At 41.6% G+C, this 16,769-nt stretch overlaps 1 protein-coding gene and 1 non-coding gene across 3 annotated transcripts in view; one reads left to right on the plus strand and one right to left on the minus strand.

Annotated features, from left to right (window-relative positions):
* The window catches only part of CPM (carboxypeptidase M), a 79,920-nt gene that overhangs the window by 50,717 nt on the left and 12,434 nt on the right, over positions 1-16,769 (minus strand). The gene's annotated exons all lie outside the window — the stretch shown is intronic.
* Positions 7,999-8,060, plus strand: LOC115930301 (U7 small nuclear RNA). The gene has a single exon (XR_004066944.1). It is a non-coding gene; the product is annotated as a U7 small nuclear RNA (small nuclear RNA).

The following is a 16,769-nucleotide window of genomic DNA, read 5'->3' on the forward strand; positions in this document are numbered from 1 at the left end:
GCAGTGGTGTGAACGTGGCTCACTGCAGCCTGGAACTCCTGGGCTCAGGTGATCCTCCCACCTTGCCCTCCCATGTAGCTGGGACCACAGGCATGCGCCACTATACCTGGCTAATGTTTTGTAGAGATGGGGGTCTCACTTTGTTGCCCAGGCTGGTCCTAAACTCCTGGTTTCAAGTGATCCCACCGCCTTGGCCCCTGAAAGCACTGGGATTACAGGTGTGAACCACCATGCTTGGCAAGTCAGGTCTCTTGAAAGGAATCTACTTTTCCATAGGCTATGGCACAGAAACCTTGGTAGAAAGTCCAAATAATTATAAGAAGCCATTCCAGAGACACTCTTGACTATAACAGATACCGTCTCATAATGGATTGATGTATCCCTAGCTTTTCTCAAGTCTGCTGGGACAATCACAACTCTGTGCCCATCATTAGCAGTACATAGTGGCCAGTCCTTTCTGACAATGTGCATCTATTTACCTCAACTGAGATTAAGAAATTGGTAGACATGGACCTTACTGAAGTTACTTCATTTTAGCACAGAGTCAAATGGTTGGGCTTCAGGATGAGGCAGATTCTTAGGGGAAGATGGCAACAACATTCGCCAAGGTTTTCACATTGCTCAATACATCAGCAATGCTGAGCAACAGAATTGCTAATACCTTCAGACATGCCCAACTACCATTCAGAATTAGATGAGCTCTTGAAGACCAACCATAAGGGTACTGTTCAAGCCACTCTCTCCACTTAACACACAGAGGGGTGGGCACAAGATCACACAACAGAGACCCGTGAGAAAGCAGAAGGCAGTCTGAACCACAGCCTGGCATGTGGGTGGAAGGGGAAGAAGAGAGAGGGGAGGATCCTCATAGTGATTCAGTCATACATGAATGACTCCTATCTAATGAGCAGAAACCTAAGTAGAATAGAGCCAGGTCTGGCATTTTTAAACTGTGCATTAAAATACAGAAAAGTGGTTTTTTTTGGGGGGATGGAGTTTCATTCTTGTCGCTCACGCTGGAGTGCAATGGTGTGATCTCAGCTCACTGCAACCTCCACCTCCCGGATTCAAGCAATTCTCCTGCCTCAGCCTCCCGAGTAGCTGGAATTACATGCATGCACCACCACGCCTGGCTAATGTTTGCATTTTTAGTAGAGATGGGGGTTTCACCATGTTGGCCAGGCTGGTCTTGAACTCCTGACCTCAGGTGATCCACCCACCTCAGCCTCCCAAAGTGCTAGGATTACAGGCGTGAACTACCATACCCGGCCAAAATATAGAAACATTTTAAAACATCTCTCATGATATGCATGAGAAGGATTCAGAGAAATCTTTTTTTTTCTCTCTCTCTCTCTTTTTTTTTAAACAGGGTCTCACTCTGTCACCCAGACTATAGTGCAGTGGTGTGATCTCAGCTCACCACTGCCTCCACCTCCTGGGCTCAAAGAATCCTCCCACATCAGCCTCCTGAGTAGCTGGGACTACAGGCACATACCACCATACCCAGCTAATTTTTGTACTTTTTGTAAAGACATGGTCTTGCTATGTTGCCCAGGCTGGTCTTGAACTCCTGGGCTCAAGTGATCCACTCGCCTCACCCTCCCAAAATGCTAGGATTCCAAGCATGAGCCACTGTACCTGGCCAACAGAAATCTTGTTGTAGGTATTTTATATAGTGTTTTTACATTTTTGTGCATTAAAAAAAATCATGGATACATGTAAGATATAGCCTTGTTTCTTGGTGAGTAGGTCTACGCAAACCTACCCACAAAGACAGAGGGAACTAAGAGGCTTAAGAAAGAGGCTGATAAATCCAGTTCTTCAGAAAAAAAATTTAATAGGGACTTACAAATAGAAGCGATGTCTTGGGCTGCTCCAGAAAGTGAGTCCCTGTGTCCACCCACCAGAAATGATCCTTTATATAGCAAGTGTTTAGAGTAAAGACAGCTGGTCATGTCTCAGATCCTCCTGGGGAACACTGGTGACCACTGGGGAAGTCAGATAAGCATGTTTATGAGGGGTTATCTGTGCTACAGGCATTGTTTCTTGGCCTTGCTGCAGGAACACCTTGGCATGCAGGACTCAAGCATCGATCATCGTGGTGGTTTCGCTTCAAGATGGTGTTACCCTTGCAGTGCACCAGGCTGTTTTCCTACCATCCCAATGTGTGAGCCTAGTCATTCTCAAGTCATTCTTTTGCTCTACTTATAGAGTCCTATTGATGCCCAGTATTAAGCACATCAACAGCAGACCAGGTCTGCAGCTTTGCTATGTTCTTACAGGTATATCTTCAGATGACCTGCAGCAGAATTACCTGAGGTATTTGTAAAAAACTGCAAACTCCTGGGCCCCATCCAGAACAGGAATCTTGAGGCGTGAGTTCAGGAGTCTGCATTTTTCACAAATACCTCAGCTGACTCTAATTCACGCCATTAAGAAAAAACTCTTCAGTGAAATAACAATATACATAGAATACTGTACATTGAATCCAGTACAATGAATACATGGAATACAATATGAAGAGAAAGCTATATGCTGAAGAGCTCACTGTAGATTTTTTTTTTTTTTTTTGAGAGACAAAGTCTCACTCTGTCACCCAGGCTGGAGTGTAGTGGCACGATCTTGGTTCACTGCAGCCTCTGCCTCCTGGGTTCAAGTGATTCTCATGCCTCAGCCTCCCGAGTACCTGGGATTACAGGTATCCGCCATCACACCTGGCTAATTGTTTTGTATTTTTAGTAGAGACGGGGTTTCACCAAGCTGGTCTTGAACTCCTGACTTCAAATGATCCACCCGCCTCAGCCTCCCAAAGTGCTGGGATTACAGGCGCCACTGTGGATTTTCATAAACTAAACACACATTTGTGTAGACAGCAGCCTCGAAGCACCCTTGTGCCTATTTCCAGGCACTGTCCCCTGTGGTGCATCCATGCATACTGTTGTATAAACGTAAATCATTCATTATCAGGACTGCATAGTATTCCGTCAGGGAATGCGAACCAAATTAAGAACCCTGGCTTCCAGAATTAAGCCTAAACAGAGCTAATCCCTGCATGAACACACCACGTCTTATACCTGAAGGCACGCTTCTCCATTTTTGACCCCATGGCTAAAGTTTGCCAGGAACTATAGAGCTCACACTGTGACTGAGGTCAGAGGGCTGGGTGAGAGTGCTGCTTGCACCAGAGCAGTGGCTCTGTTGTTCGACTTTAAAGAGGCTCCTTCTAGCATGGTCTGATAACCAGTAAGGTGTCATATCTTTTCCTGACACAGGTTTTTCAACCCTGCCTCATGAAGGCTCATCAGAGTATAATTCTTTCCTGAACACTGCAGTTGCTGAAATAGCCAATTTGGAGGGCACATTATTAGGGTGATTCTGCGAACCTGGAGCTAGACAACTTGAGTCCAAATCCCAATGCCGCCACTGCCTGTGGGACTATGGGCAACTTATTTAACTCTCTGGAGCCTCAGTTTCCTCATGTGTAAAAGGAGGCTTATAATAGTACCTCATAGGGTTGTCAGAAGCAGTGAAGGAGCCCTTAGAACAACATGCACAGTAAGCAAACACATGTGTTTGATAGATGCATTGGAACTTCTGAACTCATGAGTGCAACACAGACACTAAAGGGGTCATATGGTTTTAATGACAAGGGAAGAAAGGAAGTGCAGTGATTTGGGGTAGGTTAGCCCAGCGGCTCCCACTCCACCTGCCTTTAAAGAATCATCTACAGAAGGCTTGCACATTTGTACCCATATTTCTGCCACACAACATTCTTTTTCCAGAATCTAAAAAGTGTTAATTAACATGCCTACGTGTAGTCATCCACTTTTGCTAACCTTTGCTAGCCAGAATGAAAATTCATCATTAATCCAGGGCTGGGTTGGTTATTTATTTATTTATTTATTTATTTATTTATTTTTGAGATGGAGTCTCACTCTGTTGCCCAAGCTGGAGTGCAGTGGTACGATCTGGGCTCACTGCAATCTCCGCCTCCTGGATTTAAGTGATTCTCCCGCTTCAGCTTCCCAAGTAGCTGGGATTACAGGCTCCCGCCACCACACCCGACTAATTTTTGTATTTTTAGTAGAGACGAGGTTTCACCATGTTGGCCAGGCTGGTCATGAACTCCTGACAGGTGATTCCCCTGCCTTGGCCTCCCAAAGTACTGGGAATACAGGCGTAAGCCACCACACCGGCTTGGGTTATTTTTAAATGGGCTATTATCTCAAACTCATTTTTGTACCAGATGAGGGATTAAAAATTCCATTACAAGTAGAAACACTGAAGAATCCCTTCTCTGATTCATTCTGGCTTGTCTTCTAGTTCTTGCAAAGCTGTGACATTTCATGTATTTTATGTATTTCCTAAGGTGCTGTAGGTACCAGGATACAAGGCCAACCCGGGGCTACTCTTTCTGCTGTGTCTCTACCTACAGCCATTATGACCTGAATCTACTCCACAGGACACAGCTTTTTTTTTTTTTTTTCTCATCACTTTCTCTTTTCTCTGGAGGTATCTGCTAAAATTGCAAACTCCTGGGCCCACCCAGAATGGACATCCACTTTCTGAGTGTCTCTTCAAACTCCTCTTGGCTCTTTCTGCTTACCAAAGTCATACATACTTTTTAAAAATTTGAGTGCTCAAAAATATATATTGTCAGACATGAAATCTATCTACATACCACTCGATTCCCAAAAATAGATTCCAGATGGAGTTAGGTGCTAAACATAAAAACTAAAACCATAAAAATATTGAAAAGGGTATAGAATATATTTATGACCTTGGGGGAAAGAGGGCCTTTTTAAGTGAGGCATGGAACATAAAAGCATAAAGAAAAGGACTGACGAATACGATCTCATAAAAATTAAAAACTTCTGTAAGGCCAAAGATACTGAAAATGGAGCTTAAAAGACAAGCCACAGAAGAGGTGAAAATATTTGCCACACACATAGCAAAGCATGAATAAATAGAAAAACAGGCAAATGGCATGAGGAAATAGAAATGACCAATAGAGTTGAACAGAAGTTCCACAGGGGCAGGGGTTTGTGTTTGTTCATCTGGGGCAGTACCTCAATGTTTATCTAATGTTGAATTAATGTGAAAACATGTTCATTCTGATTTTCAATCATGTAAATGCTACTAATTATTAAGTAGAGATAGGTTCTCGCTCTGTCACCCAGGCTATAGTACAGTGGTGGGACCATGGCCCTGGGTTCAAGCAATCATCCAGCCTCGGTGTCCTGGGTAGCTGGAATGACAGGAATGCACCATCATGCCTGGCTAGTTTTTAAAAAAATTTTCGGTAGAGATGGGATCTTGCTATGTTGCCCAGGCTAGTCTTGAACTCCTGGCCCTGGCCTTAAACAATCCTCCCATCTCGATCTCCTAAGTCGCTGGAACTGTAGGTGTGTACCACCATGCTCAATGAAAATGCAACTTAAAATGGAGATTTTTTTTCACCCATTAGAATGGAAAAAAATTAGTGTTGGTTAGGATGTGGAGAAATACACATACTCATGTGGGGCTGGGAGTGTAAATAATACATCTTCTTGTAGGGTAATCTGTCAGTATCCATCAAGCACAAAAATGCATATACTTTTTATGCACACATATGTTTATTGCAGCACTATTCACAATAGCAAAGACTTGGAACCAACCCAAATGTCCATCAATGATAGACTGGATTAAGAAAATGTGGCACATATACACCATGGAATACTATTCAGCCATAAAAAGGATGAGTTCATGTCCTTTGCAGGGACATGGATGAAGCTAGAAACCATCATTCTCAGCAAACTATCAGAATATCAGAAAACCAAACACTGCATGTTCTCACTCATAAGTAGGAGTTGAACAATGAGAACACATGGACACAGGGAGGGAAACATCACACACTAGGGTCTGTTGGGGGGTGGGGGGGCTACAGGAGGGATAACATTAGGAGAAATACCTAATGTAGGTGACGGGTTGATGGGTATAGCAAACCACCATGGCACGTGTATACCTATGTAACAAACCTGCACATTCCGCACATGTAACCCAGAACTTAAAAGTATAATAATAATAATGAAGAAGAAGAAGAAGAAGAAGGAGAAGAGGAAGAAGAGGAGGAAGAAGAGCATCATCAATGAAAGAAAGAAAGTTGAGGAAAAAAATGCATGTACTTTTTGATTTAGTAGTGCCTATCTTGGGAAATTAGGGAGCTAATGTGCTTGTTTAACAGTATTTATTGCAGCATTCTTCGAAATATCTAAAAGTTATAAATGACCTAAAGACTCATCAATATGGAAATGACTAAATAAACTAAGATAAGATTACACCACAGAATAGTTTGAAACAGTTAAAAAAATGAGGTATCTCTATATGTACTAACCTCTAACATAACACACATAAGTGAAAAAGCCAAGTTGCATAATGACATTTACAAGAGTGTTACTCATAAGACAAAACTGTAGACGTGTGTATACAGCATATGAAAATGCACATCAACTTTTTTTTTACTTCACAATATATTCTGGACATCTTCCCATGTCAAAACATATAAATCTACCTAATTCTTTAATAAAGGTTGTAAAATACTCCATTGACTGGGTTTGGCATAATCTGACCAATTCTCTATGGATAAATGTATGGGGTTTTAAAAAATATCTTTATTGAGACATAATTTGCATACTATACAATCCACTCAGTTTAAGTATACAAGTCACTAGTTTCTTAAACTATTATTTTTTTAATATGGCAAAACACATATAACAAAATTTGTTATTTAACCATTCTAAGTGTACAACTCAGTGGCATTAACTAGATGACTGTATCATTTCATTTTTTTACTATTATAAGAAATGCTACAAATACAATGCTGTATATCCTCATATATACTTTGTGCAAATGATTCCATAAGATAGAAAGCTCTCATCTGTGATGGCCCAATGATAAAGAGTGATAAAAATGGGTTGGTCTTTTTCCTAAGATAACTACATTATCGTTAAACATGATTTTTAAACCTGTAAAAGACACGGAGGAATTTCCCAAGCAAATTTAGAAGTTGAAAAAAAAATACCTTGTTTTTCTCTGTTCATTCACATTGTCGAGTATATAACTATAAGCTAATTAAAGTGAAGGATGATTTGCTATACAGCATCTGGGCATAAATATGCTAGATGTCAATATGTTATTTGGTATCTGACTTTAACCTGAGTCTTTTTGGCCAAACATACCACAAGCAGTTGGATCTTATACAGAAAGACACGGCTTCAATGTTAGTTCAGGTTTCCTAATCTGGACCTCAGAGTCTCTTTGGAGAGTGACCTCTGGCAATTCATTTAATCCTAGGGCCTCAGGTTCCTTTTCTATAAAATAGAGGGTCTGTCCAGGATGCTATAACTTGTATGGCCCAGGTCCCAAAGTGTGCTGGCAGGAACAAGGTCAGCCCAAACTGCAGCTGTGGCTGGAGCCAAGCTCTCTAGACTTGAAGCTTCAGTCCTGAATCTACCAGGTACTTGCTTTGTGTCCTTGGGCAAGTTACTTAACCACCAGCAAGTCAGTATCTAAAGCTGTAAATTGGTATTTACCTCATAGGGTGTTGTGTAGATTCATTGAGATACAGCAGGAACATTGCCTAGCCCTGTGCCTGACATCAAAGATGCCCTCAATAAACAGTAGTTTGAGGGTTTTAAACACAAAGCATATGGCAGGGCCACGCTTCAAGGCTGCCAAATATCACAATTTATGTAACAGCAGTAAGAGTAGCATATACTTCCATAGCACTTATGTGCCAATCATATTCTGAGCACTTTATGTTTATTAACTTATTTAGCCCTCTCGACAACCTACGAGGTAGAACTATTATTTCTATTTTACAAAATAGGAACTAGGCACAGATAGGGTAAGACAGTAGTTCAAGATCACAGCCACTGAACAGCAGAACCAGGATTTGAACCCAGGCAATCTGTGTTCTTCGGGCTCTGTGTTCTCAACCATTATTAAACAGTCTTATTATAGTGTTACAGCTCTTTTAAAATTTGTCTAATAGGCTTTCTGGTCTTTGCTGGAAAGCCCCCCAAAGGGAAAAAAATAAATTGTATTATTATTGTTATTATTATTTTGAGACAGAGTTTCGCGCTTGTTGCCTAGGCTGGAGTGCAATACCACGATCTCAGCTCACTGCAACCTCCACCTCCTGGGTTCAAGCAATTCTCCTGCCTCAGCCTCCCAAGTAGCTGGGATTACAGGCATGTGCCACCACACTCGGCTAATTTTGTATTTTTAGTAGAGACGGGGCTTCACCATGTTGGCCAGGCTGGTCGAACTCCTGACCTCAGGTGATCTGCCTGCCTTGGCCTCCCAAAGTGGTGGGATTACAGGTGTGAGCCACCATGCCTGCCTGTATCATTATTGTTTATAAATGTTTGTGTATTTGTGAGGATGGGCATAAATGGGGAATTTTTCCCTATTCTGATAGCTCCTCAATTTCAATACCTGATACCAACATCTTTTTCATATCAAGTTTTAAAAAATTAAGATGACTTTGCCAAACACTTCATTTGGACCCTACTGTCTAACTTAGAAACCTATATCTAAAATGACTGCCAGATGATAACTTGGTATAAAGGCTATGTAAAAAGAGGGAGTATAATAAAAGGCGTTATTAAACTCCTTGTTGGTCACTTACGACTTCTAAGATCACACCATGACCTATGAGCCCACTGAGTTTTGGAACTCAAACTCCAGGAGAGTTGCCTTCTCATACTGGCACACTCCACTCCTTTAACTTACTCTATTTCCCTAGAGTTTCCCCCTCAAAATTGAATGGTTTCTCACTAGACTGTGTGTACCTTTTCAGCAGCTCATAATTTGTCCCTTAGAGGAAATACAGTTTGGACTGCTGATTGAGCAAGCCTCAGGGTTTTGGCAGCCTGGGATTCTGTTAATTTAGCAGATGTAAAAGCTTATTTTGTTTTCCTCCATTAATACACTTCTATCTCCATCTCCAACACACAGGGAAAAGCCTTCCCCTCTGTAGCAATGATCCCAGTGGTGAGGACTGATGCAGTTACTTGCATGACCTGATCACTTCACTCCCAGGATGCACAGGGGCTGAGGCTGCTATGGGCAGGGTCAAGTGTCCCTACACAGCACCATCATCTCCTCCCGGATGTTAAGGATGCTGGGTAGATGCTGTCCTGCCAATCAGCCTTGTTGTTGTCTAGTGTACAGTCTTCCTCCAGGGGTGCTGCAGTCTTAGCACCTGAGGTATCTCAGTCTGTGCTCACTGGAAAGTACAAAGTTCCTGATGACCAGATTCTGTCCCCTACTGTCCCCTACCCTCTCATTCACCTTGTCCCTCAATGAAGTCTGAATCTCAGCTGTGAAGAAGGAGGCTCCTGAATACAGGCAAATCAGTAGAGGTGGTTAAGGGTTTCTGGGCATTTTGAGATAGTTGGAGTAACTCTGTCTGCCCAGAGCATAGTAAGGATGTGGGTGTGGGGAGGGCCAACAGTGGGATCTTTTGCCTAACCCAACACCCACGTGATCCACCAAGATACTCTGTTGCTTACACAAGCTCCTAGTATTTGGCTTGATATATAGAATATATTTAATATTTTCTAACAGAGGCAGTTTTGATCAGTTTCAGAGGGCTCAGAACCTTTGCAAAGGATCACGTGTACATCAACTAGATGTAGTTGATGGGGACTCAAGGATGGGGACTCAAACTCCTTGGCAACCCCAGAGAGCCTAGCACATTCACCTGCAGAGGGCACATCCTCGGTTTATTCTTGCAAAGGTTCCTGGTCAATGTGGCAGACTTCAGGCTACTCACTGCTGGTAGTGGAACCTTTATTCCTATAAAATCCCATGCGGAAACCCAATGTAAAAAGTTAATCCATCTCAGCATTTGTTTTCCAGAGTATGATGGTAACAACTCCTACGAGGATGCGGGGAATTACATCAAGAGCCAGTTCCTTGACCTCAGTATGCAACAAGGTATCAAAAGAATTTACAGTCACACGACCTGTGTTACAGATACACAGAATATCAAATTTGTGTTTGATGCAGCTACAGATATTATTATCAAAGAAAACCTCAAGGACTGCGGCCTCTTCAAATCCTCACTATTCCATTCCTCAGGTGTAAATGCTATAAACAGGCTTGGAATCTGGGTAATTACAAACAGAAAATTATAGTCAGTATACTATGGCCTGAAGAATGAATCCATTCTTTGGAGATGGAGTATGCATGACTGCAACTGTGTTTCATACATTCTTTTCAAAGTGGGATAGCTAGTGCAGCTTAAAGAGCACAAGGCCAGTCATTAGAAGACCCCTGCCCCGCCCCCACCCCCAGGTTCCAGTACTGGTTTTCCAATTTAACACAAAAGTCTGAATACTTAAAAAAACTTATCACAGAGTTTTTATATAATTTAAAAGAGGAAAATGTGTAAAGAGCCTAGCACAGTGCATGGCACATAAAGGTGTTCAATAATCAGCAGTGGCATTGCTTTCATTTTCCCATTCTCTTTGCTGCTCTTGAATGGCTTGCCTAGAAAATGAGACCAGGATACGTTCCCTCTCAAGTTCCTGCTCACGCACACAGCTGTTACACACTACCTCAAATGTAAGTGGTTGTAATTAATAATAATTACAATATTCCAAAATTATGTTTAAATCTAGATGTCTGTTCCTTCATACTCTGGCAGTTTTCTTTACATTCTGAATAATTAATGTTTGTCAGTTTCTGTATTAGGTTGGCATTCATAGAATCAGCTGCTCTGGTTTAAGGAATGCATCCCCAAGCGGTCCTCTGTCTCCTCACCTATCGAAGTGGCCTAGGTCACCTCCACAGAAGTCTCCAGGCTCTAGAGACCAGGCTCTAGAGACTGGAAGAACTGGGGTTTTGAATCCTGACAGACCTGGGTTTGAATTCCCAGCTCTGCTCCTTACTAGCTAAGTAGTCTCAGGCAAGTCACTTTTTTCTGAGCCTCAGTTTCCTATCTGTAAAACAGGGATAATACTACCTAATTCACAGAGTTGGTGTCAGGATTTAAAATAATATGGATAAGTAGCTAGTACACAGTAACACATTCAATAAAGTATACAACTTTTATTACTGATCCCCAAATACCTCTTTTTATTGTGTTTTTTTCTTCTTTTTTTAGATAGCTTCCCAAGGACAGCGAACAGAATGTCCTATGGAAACATAGCTCCCATGGGGCTACAAATATTGCCAATTTTAGTGAGAAATTACATGAGTCAAAATATTTTCCCTATGTATCACTGTTCTTTGAACAATCTATTTTTTTCTTTTAAACCACAATGACAAAAGCCTTCTAAAACTTTGTGGTTTCCAGTGAGCACAAATTAAGGGAACTTAGATGCTAAGATACATTAGAAATCGTCATCAAATTCTTATCCTTGGCTGTATGTACAAGGGAAGTCTCATCTCCTTGGCATACAAGGCTTCTTGCAGCACAGTCCCACCATGTCCTCCCTGGACTGCTCCTGCCACCCAAGCACAGCATGTGTTTTCCCAGTCGCTTTACCTGGAATTCCTACCACCTCCACCTCTCTGCCTGGTAATATCCAAACCTTTGCTCAAATGTCAGCCTCCCTGATAAGCCTTTCTCAACTTTACCAAGCACCCTGTAGGCCAGCTTACAAAGCATCCCTACACTGCACTGTTGACTGCAACGAACAAAGCCCCATTACAATGCTTTTCCCATTACGGCAGTTGGGTGTAAGGCCCACTGCCCTAGTTCATAAAGGGAAAGACCTGGGTCTGTTCTTCTTTGCATCCCCTTACAAAAGTTCTGGTAGACAGTAGGAACTCAATGAATATTTGTTGAATGAATACATAAATTGCTAAAAGACACATTTGGGTTACCGAACCAAATCTATCACCTACCAAGATATCATTTTGGGACATCAATTTCTTCATCTGTAAAATCTATTTGCTCTTGCCTATAAAATGGGAATGTAAGGAACTTATCGCAGTTTTTAAATAGCTTAAAGAAGGAAAATGTGTAAAGGGCCTAGCACAGTGCATGGCACATAAAGATGTTCAATAATCAGCAGTGGCATTGCTTTCATTTTCCCATTCTCTTTGCTCCTCTTGAATGGCTTGCCTAGAAAATGAGACCAGGTTACGTTCCCTCTCATGTTCCTGCTCATGCACACAGCTGTTACATACTGCCTCAAATATAAGTGGTTGTAATTCATAATAATTATAATATTCCAAAATTATGTTTAAATCTAGGTATCTGTTCCTTAATACTCTGGCATTTCTCTTTACATTCTGAATAATTAATGCTTGTCAGTTTCTGTATAGGTTGGCATTCATAGAATTTGTCTCCAAAATTGCTGATTAAAAAAAAATCATTCCTTTCTGTGTGATCTGTGCTCTGTTGAAGGCAAAAGAGAAAAGAAACTACATATAATCACCACTGAAACATTTCTAATAAGTTTTAGACATAAAAATAAATTCACTTGAAGGTTTAAATGAACAATTCCATTCAATTATGGCATTCAAATAAAAACTTTTCACACTGATAGCTCTCAGGGATTGTTATTATTTTTACACACTTAATATTACATTTTGTGGTGCTCTGGTTTATTTACCCTGGTGTGTTTGTATTATCTCACTACTTTTTGTCCCAGAAATGACTGTTGCACCAAATTTCTTAAAGAGAATCTCTGGGCTGGGCACGGTGGTGCATGCCTGTAATCCCAGCACTTTGGGAGGCTGAGGCAGGCAGATCACAAGGTCAGGAGTTCGAGACCAGCCTGGAAAACATGGTGAAACCCCATCTCTACTATAAATACAAAAATTAGCTGGGCGTGGTGGCACACCCCTGTAATCCCAGCTACTCGGGGGCTGAGGCAGGAGAATCGCTTGAACTCAGGAAGCGGAGGTTGCAGTGAGCTGAGATCGCACCACTGCACTCCAGCCTGGGTGACAGAGCGAGACTCTTGTCTCAAAAAAAAAAAAAAAAAAAGAGAGAGAGAGAGAGAATCTCTGTTGCAATGCAAAACTAACTGTAAAATTATCAGAAATTTTTCAATCAAGAAAACAAATCTGTCATTTTCCTATCAAGCAAAAACCCTTAGGATTATATCTCCCCGTGGATGAAGCAAAACGTGTTTAACAGCCTGTATAAGGTCCTCCATAATCTACCCCAAACTCACCTTCTCCTTTCTCCCCTCCAGCCACACTGAACTTCTTTTACTCCTCAAAGTCAATATGCTCCTTCACCTCCAGGCCTTTGAACGTGCTACTTATTGCCTTGCCTTTCCCTTTTCACCTGGCTGATCTCTCTTTATCCTTCAGGTCTCAGCCGTGAGACCTCTGTCATATTCTGGCACACAGCTAATGACATCTGCGTTTATTGAATTGTCAACTCCTTCAGGGCAGGTGCCGTGTCTAACTTCTTTACCCCTATAGTCTCATGCTAGCACATGCCATGAACTATATTAGGCATTCAATAAATGTTTACTAAATAAGTGGAATGAATCTATCTGGAGAGAAATATAATTTCACTAACTATACTTTGGGATATAGAAATTAACTTTATGGCTCTCAGTTTTGACTTTCACCTGCATTCAACATTAACCATCACCTCTAGAGGAAAGAGTTAACATAGCCAGTATGTTTTACTCAGTTCTTGCTTGTCTTTGGGAACACCTGCAGTCACAGCAATGACCCTGACCCAAATCCTGAGCACTAAACTCCCTGAAATGCTTACTAATTAGTTATGTTATTTTTGTGCCCTCAAGGCAGTGGTCAAAATATATCAAGACAGTATCATTGTTTAAAGTTGACATGAAGATTCCTGATGCATCCTAGTACCTAGTTTGGGGTCTGCATCCTGGCTGGTTACATAGCTACACAACCAGCTCCCTTGACCAGCTCTGAACCCCTAAGACTTGAGTGGGCTTTCCTGGGTGGAGGCGTTTTGCATATGTCTCTGCAGTTTACAGCTGGAGAGAAACATGCATTCCTGAGAAACATGTGGAATCCCTACAGAGAGAGGACAAGAAAGCCTACTACGACTTCTCTAGTTTTGCCACCATATATCTGTATCCTGCTGTTCCTGCACCATACCCTTTGCTGTAATAAATCTTAGCCTTGAATATGATTCTATACTGAGTTGTGAGTGAGTCCTTCCAGCAAATCACTAGTAGGTGGTCATGGTACTCCCCAAAACATCCACCTTCTTGAGCCACTCCCCTTTTTGACATCTGTGACATCACTCTTAATTTTCCTTCTACCTCATTACTGATTTTTTCCCATCTCCATTCTTGGCTCCTCTACTCTATCAGACTAACTGTGTGATGGTGCTATAGCTCGATTCTGGCCTTCTTTTCTTTATCTCTACTCTCTTGCTAGATTATTTTATTAGTCCTGCAGGTTTCAATACCATTTCTATGTTGATGACTCCCAGCTTTCTTTCTGCAGCCAAACTTCTCTCTTGAGCTCCACTTATATACCCAACCGTCTCCACTGGATACCTCCTGAGGAGTTCACAATTTCTAAAGAGAATGTCTGAATCAGAGCCCTCGATTTCATCCCAAATCTGTCCTCTTCCAGTTTTGTCCATCTAACATAAGAACACTTCATACACTCAGTCGAGCACAAAACCTAAGCATCATCCTTGATTTTCCTCTTCTGCTCACACGCCTTCCTCCTCCAATCCAATCCAATCTAACCCAATCCAATCCAATCCAACCCAACCCAACCCATTAGCAAGTACTCTTGGTTTTATTTCCAAAACAGATTTCCAATCCTTTCACTTCCCTCCATTCCTAACAGGGCATCTTAATCCAAATCACCATCATCAACATTTGCCAGGATTACTGTAACGGGATTAGTCTCCCTGCTTCTATTCTGGCCATTTTCTGTATTCAGTAGCTAAAGTTATCTTTCTAAAACCCACATCAGATTGCATCACTCTCTTCTTAAAACCCTTCAACGGTTTCCCATTATTCTCAGAACAGAATTCAAACTCTCCACTTTAGAATTGGCTTAGAAGGCACTCTATGCTCTGTCCCCTGTGTACCTTCCAACTTGCTCAAAGACCACTTTCCCCTTGCTCACAGGGCTCCAGCCACCCTGGTCTCACTTCTGTTCTACTCTTTCCACCTCGAGGCCTTTGCACATCACTTGCACTTTGTGCACTTTGTAATCAGGCTATAAGATCTAGCTGACTGTCACCTTTCAGATCTCCGCTTTAACCTACCATCTTTACAGGCAGGCCTCCTGTCATTCTTTCCATACAACATTCTCTCAAACAGTAACTGCTATGTTTTAGGCACTGAAAATACAGTGACAAGTAGGATAGGCTCCATGCTTTCATGGAACCTATGTTCCACAGTAACTGTCACTCTCCATTACACTAAACTATGTATTTGCTTCATAGCAATGATCAAAATCTGAACTTGCCTTGTTTTTTGTTTGCCTCCCTCACTAGCACATGTAAGAAACATCAAAGCAGAGATGCTATTTGCTCATGACTCTGTCTCTAGCCTAACATAGTGCCTGGCACACACAGACTGGGATTTACTTCCAAGCAAGAATTATTTGACCAAAGAGCTCTCAGTGTAAAAAATGTTTGGAAGTTTCTGCAATTGACTGACATGGTGTTATGCTAGAACTGTATGCCATAGAGTTTGGAAACACATTTTGTACACTTAGAAGTACATGTTCTTAAAACTCGAAAGACGGCCAAGTCCAACTAAAAAGTTTGTTAAGGCTAGAATGTGACATTTCCCAATTTATCTTTCTGTTTCTTCATAAATTGAAAGGAACTGACAGTAACACATGACAAACCAGCTAGGCTTACCTCTACCACACTAAGATTATTCATCTGAGTCCCAAAGAGCAATGGAAAAAATTACATGTCTGCCCCAATTGAACAATCTTTATCTGAAATTTAACTGTGCACATTTAGTATTATTAGTAAGGTGTGAATACTTTAGATATTTGTTCCCCCAAATTTCATGCTGAAATGTCATCCCCCATGTTAGAGGTGGAGCCTGGTGGGAGACGTTTGGGTCATGGGAGTGGATCTCTCATGGCTTGGTGTTGTCCTCACAATAATGAGTGAGTTCTCATGAGATCTGGTTGTTTAAAAGCATGTGGCACCTCCCACCCCCTCTTTCTCTTGTTTCTGCTTTCACCATGTGACGTGCCTGGTCCTGCTTCACCTTCTGCCATGAGTAAAAGCCTCCTGATGCCTCCCTAGAAACTGAGCAGATGCTGGGGCCACACTTGCGCAGCCTGCAGAACGCTTAGCCAATTAAACCTCTTTTCTTTATAAATTACCCAGTATTTCTTTCTAGCAACCCAAGAACAGCCTAACACAAGCTGTAAATAAATCTCTCCAGTTAAACAATGGGAAAACTGCTGTAGAATCGCCACATGTTAAATGACCCTACGCTTCCCACATGTCTCCAGGTGTCTATGTTTTCATAAGAGTGACTATCCCCGTGAAAAGGATTTTAACGAGTGGGCTCAACTGAGTCACCAACAATGGACAAGGGAATAAATATTTAACGAGGACTAAAAATTAAGGTGAAACTACCTTCAACAGTTCATCTGTGTATTTCCAAAACAGTGCCCTTCTGGACCACTCACACCAAGAATAGTTAAACATATCATCTGCCTTCACCTAAAATAGGTACAACATTTCTGAGTATAGAGGGGGGAAAAGACACTTAAAATGGAAGGGTTTCATATCTCTGCTTTTTTTTCTTTTTCTTTTTTTTTTTAGACAG

Source organism: Gorilla gorilla, chromosome 10 (assembly GCF_029281585.2).
Source record: "Gorilla gorilla gorilla isolate KB3781 chromosome 10, NHGRI_mGorGor1-v2.1_pri, whole genome shotgun sequence".
Taxonomy (NCBI): Eukaryota; Metazoa; Chordata; class Mammalia; order Primates; family Hominidae; genus Gorilla; species Gorilla gorilla.